At 39.1% G+C, this 17824-nt stretch overlaps 2 long non-coding RNA genes across 2 annotated transcripts; both read left to right on the top strand.

The window, feature by feature from the left end:
• The first annotated feature begins 8659 nt into the window (after positions 1-8659).
• LOC114570165 (uncharacterized) lies at positions 8660-11281 on the top strand. The gene is made up of 2 exons (XR_003694478.1): positions 8660-8830; positions 11224-11281. It is a non-coding gene; the product is annotated as an uncharacterized LOC114570165 (long non-coding RNA).
• Positions 11282-16515: 5234 nt separating this feature from the next.
• LOC114568967 (uncharacterized) lies at positions 16516-17062 on the top strand. The gene is made up of 2 exons (XR_003694366.1): positions 16516-16603; positions 16876-17062. It is a non-coding gene; the product is annotated as an uncharacterized LOC114568967 (long non-coding RNA).
• Positions 17063-17824: the final 762 nt, after the last annotated feature.

Genomic DNA, 17824 nt, shown 5'->3' with positions numbered 1-17824 from the left:
TCAATGCCCTGTTCTGTTGCACTTCATTCTTCTACTGGTAGATATTCAGATTGTGACCTCACCCCTCCCAGATTTCACCGGCTGGTCCGGGGATTCACATTGTCAACCTTGTGCTGTGCACGGTTCCGCCACACTGCTGCAGTTGTAATTATATGTGGATTATTTTCTTGGATGCTTTGTGCAAAGGGAAGAAAGAATCTGTGATGACTGTCAATGAGGTGTACAAACCTCTGAGGCAGGTGTTTAACAAATTCCATTTTTTAGCACTTTAGCTACACCTCCTGTCACTTCCTCTCTTTTTCCTTTGTCACCACTCTGTACCTGCTCTGTTGATTTTCAATGTGTCAACTCATCCTATAAAGCCACCTGTCTCTCTTCGGCGGAATGTGTGAGCTCAGTTCAGCCTGCTGCATCTGTTTGGTGATGAACTATGCCCTTTGTGGCTTTCACATTAGAACTGAAACGATTAGTTAATTAAGGCATTAGTCGGTTAATTAAGGCATTAGTCGGTTAACAGAGAAATGATCAGCAACTATTTTGATAAACGATTAATCGTTTAGGTAATTTTTCAAGCAAAATCACAAAACATTTGATAGGTGCAGCTTCTTAAATGTGAAAATTGTGGCACTTTTCAGAATTTATTTTTTACATTTTATAGATCATACGACAATCGATGAATCGCAAAATTAAAAAAGCAGATTAATCAGTAATGTAAATAATAATTAGTGGCAGCTCTATTAAACATCTTGACTCTGCTCAACCAACAGCTGACTGCTAATCACAAGAACAGTGAAAGGATAGTAAATATCAAACTATCCTCCTAAATATTCCATAGATTATTCTCTTGATACATGCTTATCAGCCACTCAGTTCACTGAAACAAATTCAGTCTGCTTGCCGAGCATCACAGAAGAAGAATAACTCTACCGCTGCCAAAAATAAACATAATTTCTCAAGCAGTCATTATGCAACTGAGATGGTTTATATTATTCATTGCCCTCCATTCAAAACCAAGAATATTTAACATTTGAAACACATCATTCATCACATAAACAACAACCAGAGTGGCACATTGTGTTAATTGTCGTCTATATTAGAAAAGGCCCCTCGAGAACTCAACCCTCTCTGAGAATTGCGGAGCTATTACAACAGAAAATCATCCAAATTGAATTTTTATGCATAGTAGGCGTATACGATTATTAATCACGACTCTGTTGCATAATAAAAAGTTACTTCATTTATTAATTGCTCTATAATTTATCAATGTCACGGGACTAATTAATTACGCAAGAGCTCCTGCTGAGGGATGTCATGTACGTTTTTCATAGATACATGGTCAGGAGAGGGAGAAAAAGCCCCAATTAATTCTATTATCATTAGCCACAGACCTTTAGGGTTACAATAGGCTGCAGCCCTGCAGCTCACAAAATGCTCCCAGAACCAAGACAACACAAGAGTGAGTGTTAAGCCTATTATCCCACACTCTTGTATCTCGTTATACAACGGCTGAAAAGGCACTCATACCCCATTTTTTAAGTCAGTGTGTGGTCTCTTCTCTCTCTCAGATCTGTTGAAACAGCTCTGTCTCAACTAAATAAATGTCTGTGTTCAGTCTTTCATAAACCCTGCCTGTCAGACCTCAAATCATCAAAATGGCCATTACTTCCCTGTGAGCACCTGAATAATACTTTAATATGAAAACCACAAGGTCATCCTAGAAGCCAACACAAACAGACAAGCATCAAACAAGCACTCAACCTCACTTGAGTATTTCCACTGCACTGTTTTTTTTTTTTTTTTTTTTTGGGAGCTTGCTCATTTCCTGGGCCCTGTGCTACTCAGCCCAGGGGTTTCCGAGTAGAATGGTATTCAAGTTTTCTCATGTGAATCAAGAGCAGATTTTTCATTAAAGGCTGCTTTTTAATAAATATGCGAGCGTACATGAAAGAGGAGTGGGTGATCTAAATGTGATAGTATAGGTTATGTAATGTTGGAGGCATTTATTAAGACCGCAGAAATAGTTAATGTTTACACGTGTGGTGTTATAGGTCAGTGGGGGTCCTTAAGGAAGGTATCGTGTTAACTGAGGTAAGATATGTACTGCAGGTTGTTAGTGTTACTTCTCAATTAAGAGAAGAGAGATTCTAATGAGACATTTCACTCAGTTCAAAGTTATCTCACCACCCACAGTATAAATTATGTATGTAATCATATCTGACAAGAAGGTAAGTCCTCAGAATAAAGACTTTATTAAGAAGAGCTGCTTGTCTGTCTTTATGTGGACGTCCTCTGCCTTAAGTCTGTGTGGTGCAGCTGTTTGTAATAAATGTCACATAAAACAATCTGATCAAATATGTTGTGTCTGGTCTAAGTTCCTTATTCTAAGCCAGGTGTGTGTGAGCTACTGCAAGGTAAACCCACTTTCTTCAATTTACATGCATTTTGTTTTGCCGTTTATGTTGGCTGACACTGTCTGTGATGGAGTATACTCATTGTATACATATCAAACTGGTGAAAGCTTTCACATTTATTTTTGTTTTGCCTCTTTGGCTAAAAGTGGAACATTACACCTGCCTGCAGTTTGATTGATTTAGGACGCATGTGCACTTTTCGTGTAATTGTTTAGGTGAAAATGAAGTCATCATTTTCATGGGCAATTACATACTTTCAAGTGACCCAAATATATAGATTAAATGATACGTTAAAAGACTGACGTGGCTCCAAATACGCACACTGATGTTGGGCACCGGCGGCACTGTGCGCTCGGCACGCTGCCAGCACAAGTGTCCGCTGGTAATAATAATAGTGCACCCGCCGTACCTGATCCTAGTAGCCGGGTCAAAGTGAATGTTATGTACTTCATAATTATAAGTCTGGGCCAAAATAACATAGACATCAGCAGCACACATGCGTTTGGAAGCAACGAACAGAGAACATCAGGCGAGAATTATCTCTGCATCTCTGCAAAAAACTGGTAATGTATCATTTTGACCAGCATCATCTCAGCTCTCCGTTACCGTTTCCACATGTTTGTCTGCATAATTTGAGTCTACTTATATTCGCGAGTTTGTAAGTTTTTGGTGCAAACGGGGTTCAGACACCTTACCGTGTGACGCAGGTACAAGGTGTTACATGGATAATAAAAGGTAATTTTGAAACAAGATGCGTAAAGACTACAGTGTGACTTTTACCCCACTCTCAGTCTTTTCTTACCAAACAAGCGGTTCCGTTGAGGAGGAGCAGGATGAAGCCGCGGTTGGGACGCATCATTTCGGCGCGTAAAGCCCACAGCTCCCCCTCCCCGGTAACAAAAAACAAAAATGAAAAAACTCCCACACACGGGCTTTTCCTCCTTCAGGAAGACGTTCTTCCCCCGGCACCGGATCCCTCTCGGCTGACGCACGGTCCCATGTCCAAGACAGGCTGAACTGCAGCTTCCACAAACCTAAAAACAATCGCTGGAGTACCCCCTTATTTGTCTTTTTTGTTTTCACCAATCCCGGGTTTGAGTCAAATTAGTTGTGGTATGAGAAATCCATGAATATGCGGTAGGCTGTTATCATCCATGCAAACAAATAAAGAGATCCCAGCTCAGAGTAAAATGGGTTGACTGGGAAGTGGGCAGATCATAACTGGTAACCGGTGCCAGTGAAGATCCTGAAGGGATAGAGCTGCAGCCTCCTGCAGCTGAGACTGGCGAGAGAGAACACACGTTTTAACAGTTTCTCTCTCGCGCTCTCTATCTCTCTCTCTCTCTCTCTCTCTCTCTCTCTCTCTCTCTCTCTCTCTCTCTCTCTCTCTCTGTGCCTCTCCCCTCATCTCTCAGCCACGAATCTCTTTTCTCTCCCCCCCTTCCCTCTCTCTTTCCCCCTCCAGTATCTCTCTCCACCTATCCAGCAACTCCCTCCTTCACTCTTTCAGCCACTTTCTCTCATCCCATCCCCAGTTCATTTTGTATATACAATCAAATAAACAATTAAAAATAATAACCAATAGCTACACAACAATAAACATCTGTTCCACTTGTATGAGTGCATCTGCCTCTATTCTCCAATCCCTAACCAGTAAAAGTGACATCAGTTTTTCAAACTACAACAGCCTAGCTAATCCGCTGACAACATTGTGGGCATTCCTCATCACCAAGCCTGTATAATCATCACTGTGGGTGGGCGAAAATCATTGATTGGGAAAGACTGGGTCTGTTTTTACACTGTGCTTGTCACAACAAAAAGAACTCCTGTGTCATAAAGTAACTAAGGATGTTAAAGCTGCAGCTACATGTATTTGTCACAAAGCCTGATCCTCGAGCATGCTGTCGCCTCATGCATGTTACAATCAGATTGTATGTCCTCCCCACAGGTCAGCCAGTGATCCGGAGCCCCGCTGAAGAGAATCAACGTACTCTGTGAGAACTGATGAACCAGTGACCGTCACATCAGGGGGGTGTTATTGATAAAGACTTTCCCTAATAACACACAGTTCATTAGGAGCAGGTTAATGGCCTGGAATGCAAAATATCACTACGCAGGTCCCCTGGCTCACAACGGCTCCATTTCTGCTTAATTAGACTCAGAGATGAGTTTCTCTCGCTCTGTCCATCTCGCTGAGTCTTTCCATTTTCTCTTCTTTCTCTGCAGCTCTCTTCAATCTGACAAGCAAGACCTGGTCTGTATCTCTCTGTCACTAGGTCAGAACCTTTTCTATCAGTGTTATTTTGTCTTGGATCAGCCCATTTTAAACCTGATCTGGTGGTTTCTCTGCACCTGCTGATAATGCATGGGGTGTTATCTGCTTGCACCAGTGTAAAAGGGTTAATTGATCTCAGTTCTGGGGTTAATTGGCTCAACGGGCCTAATGCTGAGCGAACCTGACCCCTGGAGGTGCCAGGTCAGAGCTGAGGGTGGTCACCAGAGGCGATGAGGCCCTGTCAATCCAGCGTGACTGAGACATCAAAGAGTTTGGCTGCAAGACGACTGCTATCTTGCACCCATCTGACTGTGTGCACACATACAGATTCACTGCTCATTATGATGCAGGAGATGCTGATGAAAGATGGGAATGAGCTCATTTACTTAGGAGACTGCTTGATCCCCTCTCTCTCTCTCTCTCTCTCTCTCTCTCTCTCTCTCTCTCTCTATCTCTCTCTTTCTTTCTCTTTCTTTTTTATTAGATTATTTCAGAAGCCAAACATGTCTCTGTATAATGCGAGACAGCTTCTCCAGTTGCCCAGGGTATCAGGGAGCTCTCTGGGAGAGGAAACAGCAAACCTATAAAGGGAGATCCGCTCCCCGGCCTACAATCTGAAGAAACAGCAACCATAATAAAACGCCTTTTAAAACGGAGCACGTTCATTCATACACACACACACTTTCAATCCTGCACATAATTATAGGGCCATAACTCAGTCTGTATACTCTCTGGGGAAGAGCCAGACAAGCGGCTGCTATTTTTTACTCACTTGAAAAAAGAAAAAAAGCAGTGTGGATGCAAAGATACCCATCATTTGACACCCAGGATCGACTTATCTTAATGTCGTTTCACAGACGATTCACATCAGCATGACAAGTAGGAATGCGTGTTTGTTTATTTTCCTTTCATTCCGCTTTCCTGCCAAACTCCCAACAATTGTGCTCAATCATTGCATTGCTTGACACGTAATCCTATTTCACAGTGTAATTCAGTTTGAATGAGGAGCTGCAGGCAACAGACGCCCTGGTGAGATGTCTGCAGGGTGGATAAATGAGTATTGACTGCCCTCTAGTGTCTATCGTCTCTGCTGCACCCCTGAGGATGGAGGGAACGCTTTAGCAGTGCTGGTACCAATGGGTGATGGAGGTCATTTAAAGGATCAGTTCACCCAAATGTCAAAATACCTCAAGTGGTATGTATTGACTGAGATTTTGTTCTGCCGCCCCTAAACAAAGGAAAACGATTTAGTTCAGTTTGTGGTGCTCACAGCATTGCACATTTACATTTAAAATGTTAAAAGCAGCATACTTTTCCAGAGCCAGTGTCCCTGGTACTCTGAGTTATCCACAGAAAACATATTCAACACTTTTTGGCCCGGTTCCAATATCCACCTTAAAGTCTAAGAGGGATCAGGAGGACTGTCCCACTGTGAAATCACCAAGTTTTTGATGACTCTCTGGTTGACCACAGAGGTCCTGAAAAGACCTCTGCTGAACATACAATAGGCAATGCCCCCACCCCCCCATTACACATATATATTTAATATTATTTATTTGTATTACTAAGAACTGACAGGATTACATTTGATATGATTTTACCGGAGAAATAAATAAATTGATTGATTGACCTTTTGAACACACACATTCATGAAGTCCACAACACTGCAGACTTTGTTTAAGGGAAAAACCCACAATGCATTGCGCTTTGACGTTGTAAAAAACAAATGTGGAAGGAGTCGACAAGAGAACATTTTGTCTGTGAGGATTTAGGGCTTATTGGAAGTTTTCTTTTGTCTTTAGAAAGTATTCTTTTTTTCTGTATTTTCAAAAAAAAACACAAGATTATTTAGAGTAGCCAAGATGTGGATAGTCACTTTGCTGTTGGTTTTTTACAGTGTCATTTTTTAAAAGCTGAACAAACATGGTTCCATTCACCTTTATTATTATGGGATAACTGCAGAAAGTGAGAAAATGTTTCTTGTAATTTGGGTGAACTGCCCCTTTAAATACCACAAATAATCAACACTAATGAGTCCAATGAATCAGACATATAATATGCATTTTTTATTTTATTTTTGTTTGCATTTTTCTTTATGTTGCAGATTATGTTTAGATTTGCAAAATTGATTTTACAGTGCCAATTCATGTGTGACACAGATGTGCTTGTTGAACTGTACTACATGTATCCAGATGTGATTGAAGACTGAGGAATAATTCTGAGCTCTTGCAGCCGCTTGGGGGTGCTGCAATCAAAGGAAACCCGTTGGAGTTTTAATGAGCACCTCTGGCTACGTGCAGAGTGCCCCTGCATGGATATCAATAACCATCCATCAAACATGGGAGACTGATGTCTGACAACATGAACAAGGTGTTGTGTCAGTGTTTGTTCGCTGCGACTGTTTCCCCTATTGTGAGGAGCACATTAGCGGAAAGGAAAGAAATCTATTTCTGGCTGGTGTTCCTGGTTTAGGACATATAGATCGTATCAAGCTTCAAGTCTGGAACATATCTATCTTGTTTCATTGTGACTTAATCTGATGCACTGCACCATCTGTATACCACAATTATAGCAGGATAGGGGGAATTTACTGTAAAGAAATGTCAGATTAACACCAGCAGTTACTTTGTCTTTCTACCTCCCAGCCTTTTTCACTACTCCCCTTCTCCTTTATTCTCCAGAGATATAAATGAGGCACTTCAAGATAACAATGGACTGATTGAATCTCCATGAGCTGCTCTGTGACAGAGCAGTCAATCACAGTGTCCTCTGCTAATCATTGTCTTTCCTGAAAAGAGGCCAGGGCACAATAAGAAAACAGGTCAGGAAGGAAGTAGGAGTGATGACAGATGCTGGCACTAGAAATATAGAGGACCGAGGGATGAAGGGAGGTTTCATGTGGATTGGGGGATGAAAAGAGGTCTGGATAAATGGAGGAGAATCAAATCTCCAGCTCTGGGGAGGTCTACACACTCAGATCCATTAATCCCGCACAGATCCTTCTTTTCTTTATGTTTCATTTCCTCCTTGAGAAAAAGAAAAGAAAATCTTTATAGTTTTCCATTTGTTTGGATTTCCGTTAGTCACCAATATTCTCTTATCAACTGTTTAATCATTACGTTTTGAATATAGCTTCTGCATTTTAATGCCTGTGTATATTTTCTCTTCCTTGTTCCCACTAAAAACTTTTTCTGAAGTTGAGTATATTCCTTATAGCTTTGCCTTGGGATCTGATGTAAACTTTAACTGTACCACAGAGGGTAATTGAGTTGCAGGAGGGATGGGATACACATTTGGGACATGTCAGCTTTATAATTTTCCCTCTTTCTTTCCTTATTGAGTGGATTACTTCCAGACCTTGACAGGAAGACTCTGACACAGAGGTTGGTTCCATCCAAATGCTCCTCCAAATCTTTTTCAGCAACGCATGTGGTGTAGCTGCAGGGAAGGATTGTTGGCCAGTATCTCAGTCCAACATTTTAAAAAGCTATCTTTACAACAAATGGGTTGTTGTAGGCCTAAGTTTCGGTAAAAACAGTCATGCGCCTTTACTTTTCATCTAATGTCACAAACAGGTCAACCATTCCCAACACTTCAGTTTATGAAAGGACACATCAGCAATAGTATAATTTCGCAGTTGTTAGCATGAATGTGAACATTTATAGGCATCAGCAGTAGAATTAGAAAATAAGACCTCATAGATGTGAAGCATCTTCATAAAGCTTAGTCCCTGAAGAAAGGGGACAGGACAGGGTCCTGGGCGAGGGTTGCGGCTCCCCCGAAAAAGACCCAACATTTGTAATTACATTTTGTAGGCTATAACATTTACTAATTTGAATCTTTTTTTTTAAACCAGACGTTTCTATGAAAATGAATCAAACAGTATTTATTATTCATATTAAAATATAAACAATTTTAGTAATCTTGTGTAAAAATTGACCATAGTGTCCTCGTCTTGTGCAACCCAGTCTCCTACTAAAAATGTAACAACCTTACAAAATAGCATGGTGAGAAAATGTAATGCTGTTACATTCTTTTGAAGCTGCAGCAACGTGAAATCTCGTCTCGTAGCTGCAGCAACGTGAGATCTCGTAGCATGCGAGACTCACCCCGTTCTGCCCTGAGAAAGGACCATACCAGAAAGGTAACGATCATTTTATTCATTTAAAATTATTATCATTTAAACAACTTGTTTAACATATTTATTTTTGTATACAGAATCCAATCGATATGTGCTTTTGCAACTGATCAACAAATGTACGATTTTCTTGTGTTTGCAATATAGCTTCTTAGCTAGCAAGCTAGCTAAAATACTTGTCAGTAGTAGCTAGCTAGCTACTGTTATTAGCAACTTATGCATTAAATTAAATGGACATTGTTGCAATGGTAGTATCCAATAAACATTTAAGACAGCCCTAGTTAATAAAACATTAAGTTAGGTTACCTGTTTTTAAGTCATTTTTATATAGAGACCCACCTTTTGTATGACCTAGCATTTCTTGATATCTGGTATGATTTCCATAGGGCAGCTAGCTAGCACTATCAGCAATCTTGTAGCAATGAAAATCTAAATTCATTCCAAGCAAGATTAAATTATGACCTCTGTTCTTGAGTTTATGTGTTTTAACTGTTAAAACACACACACACACATTCGTTTTCAATATGAAAGAAATGTGTATTTTAGATATTTTTTCACCCAAATGTAACCTAACGTTACCTTTTGTACAGCTTTCAAGATGTTGCAATATAATGTAAATGCAATGTAAATATAATGGTTGATAGTAGTAATGTGTTTGTGTGTGTGCATGTTTATCCGTGAGATAAGGAGGGGGACACAAGACGTTTGGGTCTAATCACACCGCAAGCGTGGCATGTGTATTCTGTCTGTGTTATGTGGCTACTGCGTTGTGTTTTATATGTGCATTCATACCAGAAATGTCTCAGATGCGCTGCTGCTGCGGCCAGTCTTTTCCCTGTCTCTTTTGAATGGAAATGCCTCCAATATATTCATGTCACCTGAAAAATAGGTGTCGGTCCTATTTCTAGCATGCACGCGTTTCCTGAGATGTGCGTGTCATTCAGGCAGTGTGCAAGCTCTAATCTGTTAACATGGGAGCCCAAAAAAAACGGACACGCCACGCAGCTGACACGCTCATGCCACGCAGCCGGCTACACACTGCCTGCGTGTTCGGCTTGAGCTGCGGCCGAAAATGCTAAAAATAGGCCAGATGCCTATTTTTCACGTGACATGCAAGCGTGTTGGAAGCGTTTCCAGGCAACATATAATACGAAAAGATGTTTATATGTCATTTTGACACAAATACATTTAATAAATGATATTTTGATGTTTGAATGTCTCGAGGTTTTGACACAAATGCAGATATATAAGTGTAATTTAAAAAAATGTTTAATCAATTTTCAAATATTGCACCTGTCAATACAGAACGTGTATATTCTGTATACGAATATTCTGTAGCCTATTTTGCCGTCAATACTGCCAACGTTGTCTTTGCTGTAATCAAATCAGTATATATATATATATATATATATATATATATATATATATATATATTTTAACATTATATATATATATATATATATATTTTAACATTAAGTATTACTGCATTTTATCAATGGGAAACATACATGTGTACAGACAAAATGTTTTAATCAATTTTCAAATATTGCACCTGTCAATACAGAACGAAATATTCTGTAGCCTATTTTGCCGTCAATACTGCCAACGTTGTCTTTGCTGTAATCAAATCAGTATATATATATATATATATATATATATATATATATATATATATATATATATATACATTTTAACATTAAGTATTACTACTGCATTTTATCAATGGGAAACATACATGTGTACAGACAAGGCTAGCAGCCGCAGCTACCGCATCAAACACGTTTCTGGTGTGCAATGACATGCAACTGACATGCAACAGAAACGCCACGCTAGCAGTGTGTAGCCGGCCTTGGAGCTATAGGGCCCTATCGTCGATACCATGTGCATTGCAGCGCCAAGTTGAGCGCAAGTGTGCTCGTTTTTAGACTGTCTATTTAGATCCTAAAATAGGGCCCATAGACTTGTTGAGATTTAAACAGATTTTCTTTTTGAAAATCCCATAGAAATACTAGGCCTATATAAAATTGATCTACATAAGATTGCTGTTTATTATATTTCAAAACTGTTGTGGCTGTCTCTGTGATTGTGTCTCTGTACTTGTGTACCTGTGTATCTGTGAAAGGGAGGATGAGACATAGTGTCCGAGATATTGAGTTGGGGTGAAAATCGAGATGTAAATCTGACATTTTATTCATAGGCTTTGTTTATATTCAGTATCCAAACAATATGTGGTTTCAAACATTCTAAACTCTACTGTGGACATTGTTGAAATGTTGTCTGTGCAGAAGTCATGTCAGTTTTCACGCTACCTCGCTTACCCTCTCTTTTTTTTCTCTACTTCATCCTTCTCCATTCAAACCTCTCACCCCATCTCTGTTCCAACTGTGTCCTACATAAAGATGCCTGGATCGACTAAAAAGTCCTGTATCTCCTGTCACGCCATGATTGGCGTGGCAAAGAAAGAAGTGCAACCTTTGTGGAAGGGAGCAGCCATACAAGGCAATTAAAATGAATAAGTTAAAAAAAATTGAAGAAAAACCACCAACAAAGTTCAATGCCGTAAAGGCACTGGATAGTGCCTTTATTGATGTAAGCATGTTACATTCATTTATTTTCTAGTTAATTGTTCATTCAGGTATCTGTGTATGTGCAAACAAAAACATATGGTGTTTTGTTCTTGTTTTGTTACAGTTACATAAATTGAAAGCAGTGGGGTTCTACCCCTGCTCCTGGTGGCGAAGCAGGGGAAGAAGAAGTTTAAGGCCCAGCTGCTCCACCTGGAAGAGCAGCCATCCAGGGAGACGATGAAGGCATTTGCCACAATTAAAGGGGTCTTGAGACCTTCCTCAACTGTAAGCATACATATTCAGTTTAATAACAAAATAATCAGTTTCTCATACTTTATTGTACTTTATTGAACCACATAACAGTACATTCTGTTTCACAAAGCCTACAAATTAAAATATTATTTATCTTTTTTTTGTTTAATCTACATCTGTTGAAGGATTAAAAACATTTCATAGGAATGGTTTATTGACAATTCACTGACAGCCAATGTTATGCTGGTGTTTTTTTCCCCCCACAATCAGAGTAAAGTTACATATAAAGTTACATATTTGCATATATTTGTAGTGTTTATTTAAGCAAGATAGGCCAGAGAACCAACGACCTCTTTTTTTATTTAGTTGTTTTTTCAAAAATGGTTACTACATATACCTGGATTTAATAACATAAAGCTACAGCAAAAGAGAGGGTTAGGACAAAAGGGCTTTGTTGTGATATGATACATAACACGATGCAGGGTTTATGAGTCAATGTATTGAAATTTTTATTTTTATTTTTATAGCACATTTCAGCAACAGGGCAATTCAAATTGCTTTACATAAAACATTAAAGAGCAGTTAGAAAACAATTTAAAACAATTTAAAAACATTAAAAGACAAGAATAAAATTTACAGTGCAATATAAGAATTTAAAGACAGACATCTCAAGCAGTTCGGTCCATATTTTTGGCTCATCTCACCAACAATGGGTCCTGAGGCTTGACATGGCTTGGAGGTTTCGTTACCCATGATGACAGAAACTTTATTATATTTTTCAATGTGATCGTCACCACAAGGCTAAGTTATTTTTTTTTTTCAAACCTTTGTCAAAACCCGGAACGGACTCGCAGACCGTCTCTTATCTTTGTTTTTAATTGAATAGTCTCGCAGACTACGTCTGTTCAATTGTAATTGTGTAGACTCTCAACCTATCTTTGTGTGTAAGGAGATATTCTAATTTCTGTGACATTATAAAGGCATTATCATGTGCATAACATTGTTTTGAAAATGTATACAGTATATATACTGTATATATGTCTGTATATACAGTATAGTAAAATATCGCAATACTCAAATTTATTGATTTTACAAAAAATGGTATATAAACATTACAAATAACGGTATAAATTGAGTTAATTAATAATAGCATACAATTACAATAGAGGTACAATATGAATATTGAGGTAAATGTTTTGAGCCTGCAAGACTTAAAACCTGTCCCACACTAGCCTCATTATGTCTGTGAATACAATGCATATTGAATGTAATGCATATTTTTATGTCAACAGTTTTTATATTTGTGACATGACATTTCTCAACTATAACCCTTCATAACAGTAATGAAGAGACTGTGATTACTTACATTTTATATTTATTCCATAGTGCCTAAGCCTGCTGCATCCACCTATCTTACACCTTACCCCAGCACTCCCACCCTGGCTCCCACTACCCTCACCCTACCTCCACCAACCCTCATGACTCCCACCCTGATTCCCCAACCATCACCACACTGCCTCCCCTACAATTTCTACTCTCACCCTGCCTTCCTCTGCCCTCAACCTGTCTCCCCTCACCACTCCCACCTTACAAACCCTCACCACTTCCAATCTGCCTACCCTCACCACTCACATCCTACCTCCTCCTACCCTCACCACTCACATCCTACCTACTCCTACCCTCACCACTCCCACCCTACCTACCCTCACCACTCACATCCTACCTACTCCTACCCTCACCACTCCCACCCTACCTACCCTCACCACTCCCACCCTACCTCCTCCTACCCTTCCCACTCCCACCCTACCTACCCTCACCACTCCCACCCCTACCTCCTCCTACCCTTCCCACTCCCACCCTACCTACCCTCACCACTCCCACCCTACCTCTTCCTACCCTTCCTACTCCCACCCTGCCAGCCACTGTCACCACTTTACCTGCCTCAGCTGTAGATCTCAGTAGGAAGAAAAAGGAGAGGAGAAAAAGTAATGGTAGGGAATGTATTGAAAATTTGTTAACTAAATAGAACAGAGTATCAGTTGACATGTACATTGTAGCATAATACTTCATAGGACATATTTATTTATTTTCTGCTGTTTAATTCTTTTGCTTTCCAGTAGGATACATACTCACTCAAGTATATCTTTATTTCAGACTGTTCCTATTGCCACCAGGAAATTTTTGATGGGAATGTCCTTCGTGAAAGACATAAAAGGTTGGTATCTGAGGGAAATGAAAGTGCATTAACAGTAGATAGGCTGTTAAAGTGGGGTAGCATAGTGGCTAAGGAACTATGCTAGCATTCATTAGCCAGAAAAAGTTGTGGGTTCAATTCCCAGTTGCCACCGTTGTGCCTTTAAGCAGGACACTTAACTTCTAGTTGATCTGGGGAGACTGGCCCTTGTAATAATTGACATATGTAAGTTGCTTTAGATAAAAGCGATAAGTATAACTAGAAATGCAATTCCAAGAAATCACCAGTGCATGAAAATGCAAAAGATGATATGTAAAATATCATATGGGTCATTCTGTGTCGAATCAGACAAAATCCAGGAAAATGGTTGCTGGACCATCTCAGATTTTGCTCAAAGTTTGTTTACCTAATATTTAGGTCCCAAAAGTAAGACCTGTAAAATATTTGTATTAAATTCCAATGTTTTCATACATATTTTCACCCTTAACGTATCATTTTTACTATCTCAGAAATACCTCATCTTGGAGGCCATGTTTGGGCATTAATATCTTGAAAAGTATAATTCTTAACCGGCCCAAACTTTGTAGGGTGGAACGTAGACATGTTCTTGGTATGATTGTACTGCATGCCCATTAGTTTTATATAAGGCCCTAGATATGGAAAAAAAAACTTGGAAAACTGGTGATTTTGAGGGCCTTGTAAACAGATTTTTCTGTATCCACATGGCACCAATAATTACTTTGTTTGCTTTGTCTAATACTTAATTAACGTTGAGGCAGTATTTAGATTAGATTAGATTAAACTTTATTGTCATTGTGCAGAGTACAAGTACAAAGACAACAAAATGCAGTTTGCATCTAGCCAGAAGTGCAAAAAAAGTGCAATGTGATTTTCAAGTATAGACAGAACAAGAAATATAGTGCAGTGTACAGTTGGTTTACAGAAGGTGGTTTGGAGTAATATAAATTAAATATAAATATTAGGGCTGCAACGATTCTTCGAATAACTCGAATAATTCGATTACAAAAAATCTTCGAAGCAAAATTCTTTCTTTCTTGCCTCGAAGCTTCGTTAAATCAATGTAATTAAGGTTGTACGGCTCACTGTGTCTCCTCACGGAGGATTATTACTAGCGACCAAGAGGTGTGTGCTTCTGCGGACACAAGACTGACGGCCCATATTACAAATGAAGGAAGACGAAAAAAGCGAGGGTCTAAGAGAAGAGACAGGCGAGAGAATGCTGCTACATCTCTGTAACAAACATCCAGTGTACTCATCCATTCCATGGAGCCAACACGACACAAGGTAGTTGACGTCTGCTGCTCTCGTCCACCGCGCTGTTTACACAACTAGCCTGCAGCATGCTACTCTGCTAATAGCGATGTTTTACCAAGCTAAAACGAAAGCTGTCGGTTTGTAGTGTAACTTTTTATTAGTTTGCTTCTAATCTTTGGAAATGTAGCTGCTTCCGGAGACAAACCGGCTCCTCCCCCCAGCATGCATTCTTTATTCTTTCTCTTCACCATAGATATATCTATGCTCCTCACTGTGTATTAGGCTGTGTATTTGCATATCCAGTGCAAAGAGCCAGAGGCAAGAAGGGGAATTGGGCAAAAAAAAATATTAACATTTGGGCCACCAAAATTTACTATTGTAATGTATTTCTTTTTAAGGTTCTTGGAATTTGGCAATAAAAAAGGTTGCTTTTTCTAAAAAGGAAACCAGTCTTTTTGTATATATACAAGCGACAGGTTTCCTTTTTTTTTTAGTAAACAGCAATAATAAATATTTACTATTGCTGTTTACCAAGTATTTCTTACTAAGTATTTCTTATCCGATTAATCAATGGAATAATCGTAGAATATTCGATGACTAAAATAATCGATAGCTGCAGCCCTAATAAATATGTGTAGTGTATTAGCAGCTACCTTATAAGAGCAGAATAAATATGGCTATGTAATATGAACAACATGTACAGATACGGGCAATGTAGTAGCATTGACATAATAATGGTTGTAAAATATAGATATACTATGCAGTATATATATTATAAGAAAAACTGAATAAATATGGATATTCAGTATGAACCATATAGACAGATATGTAAAGTATGTACAGCTATGTGCAGTGTGGTAACAGTACCATTGTATTGCAGAAACAGTAACATTATAAGAGTAGTAAGAATAAGTGTATGTGCAGGATAAATAGTATGACGAGCAGTGAGAATATGGCTATGTATAAGTGTAATTACAGTATGTACATTTGTAAATAAATATAACACTGGGTGGGATAGGGTAGTGCAATTGTCGGGGGGCACACATAACTGTGGTATGCGGTGTTCAGGGTGATGGTTGAGGAGGTGTTATTATCTAACCTAGCAGACTGAGGTCTGTTGGTTAGGAAGTCCAGAATCCAGTTACAGAGGGAGGTATTGATGCCCAGTTCACTGAGTTTGGTGATCAGTTTGGAGGGGATGATGGTGTTGAATGCTGAACTAAAGTCAATGAACAGCATTGTGCAGAGTGAAGTGCTGTAGAGATGGCATCCTCTGTGCTCCTGTTCTGACGGTAGGCAAATTGGAAGGGTTCCAGTGAGGGTGGTAAGCAGGTCTTGAGCTTACATCTGTACAGAATAACCCTTATAATAATAATAATAATAATAATAATAATAATAATAATTATAATTATAATAATAATTTTTATTTTGTTTAATTCTTTGTAAGGGGCAGAAACAGCTATTTATGCAGTGGCATCCTTGCCCTTTATGGTAAGTATTTCAGCACATTACAAAAACATCTTGACATGAATATCATATTTGACATGAATCGTCATTTAGGACAAGTGTTTTCAGTGTGAACAAGAGTATCTAGTATTAATGCTATCTGTAAGAAATGCCTGGTAGGTGGGGGTGGTGGCAGATGTTAATCATCCTGTTCTGAAGGTCTTTTGTTATTTATTTATTGATGTAGGCCTATTGTTGTAAAAAAAAAAAAAAAAGCCCCTTATAATACTCATGTATACTTTTATTTCTTTTTTCAGTGGCAAAAGGTGGAGGTCATCGTGGACCAATGTGGAGAATATTGTGTAAATAAGGAAGAAGAAAATAAATGATAATAGTCATCTTTATCTTCACCTGGTCTTTATGTCTTGTCTCTGTTTTGCTCAGCTAATGACATGAACTACATTCTGGAGAGGAAGTTAAATAAATAGGCCCATGTATAAAAAACAACACATTATCCGTGTATTTTCCTGTTAGTTGTCCTGCAGATAACACAAACAAACAGCTGGCGATGTGCTGTTTCCATGTTCGTATAAGAAAATAAAAGGAAATCTTGTATTATTGTGGCCTCCATGTTTTCACACACGTGATGCTCTCGGCTACGGCCAACCATTGGTGGCAGCCATGCAACAAGTTGTTACGCCAAACGCCAATATAACAGAAGAAGAAGAACACGCGTCCCGACCATATGAACGCTGCCAGTCGGAAAAACAACGTAATCACGGGGTGGTCCTTCTATTCCCAGGTGGCATGAACGCAGCATGAGCAGGCAGCTCAGTTGCTTTTCACCGACTACAAGACCCAGGCGGACCCAGGGCATGCTGGAAAACATCGGCCTCTCAGCTGATCTAACAACTGATTGTTTCAGAATCGAAGTTTTGTATAAACTTTTTATTGATTTTGAAATTTAAAGGCTGTCTGATTTAAAGGCTTATTCTGTACAGAACACATGTTGTGCTGATAGTGATGTTTAGAAGTCAGAGAGACTAAATCTGTTCAGATTACAGATCATCTACAGTCTGTTGTTAATTAAAATCAGCAACAGATGCATGTAGAGCATTTCGATCATAATAAAAACAGCTGGAGGAGCTGATTTATGGTCTGATAACATTTTATTAAATCAGAATCAGACCACAGTGTTTCTGTCACTTGTTGTTCAGCCTGAAGGCTGCTGGAATCAACTGGAAACTGTCTGACTTGAGAGCGGAC

This window comes from Perca flavescens, chromosome 15, assembly GCF_004354835.1.
Source record: "Perca flavescens isolate YP-PL-M2 chromosome 15, PFLA_1.0, whole genome shotgun sequence".
NCBI classification, from domain to species: Eukaryota; Metazoa; Chordata; class Actinopteri; order Perciformes; family Percidae; genus Perca; species Perca flavescens.
The sequence above is the reverse complement of the archived record's forward strand: the minus strand, read 5'-3'. Positions and strand labels throughout refer to the sequence as shown.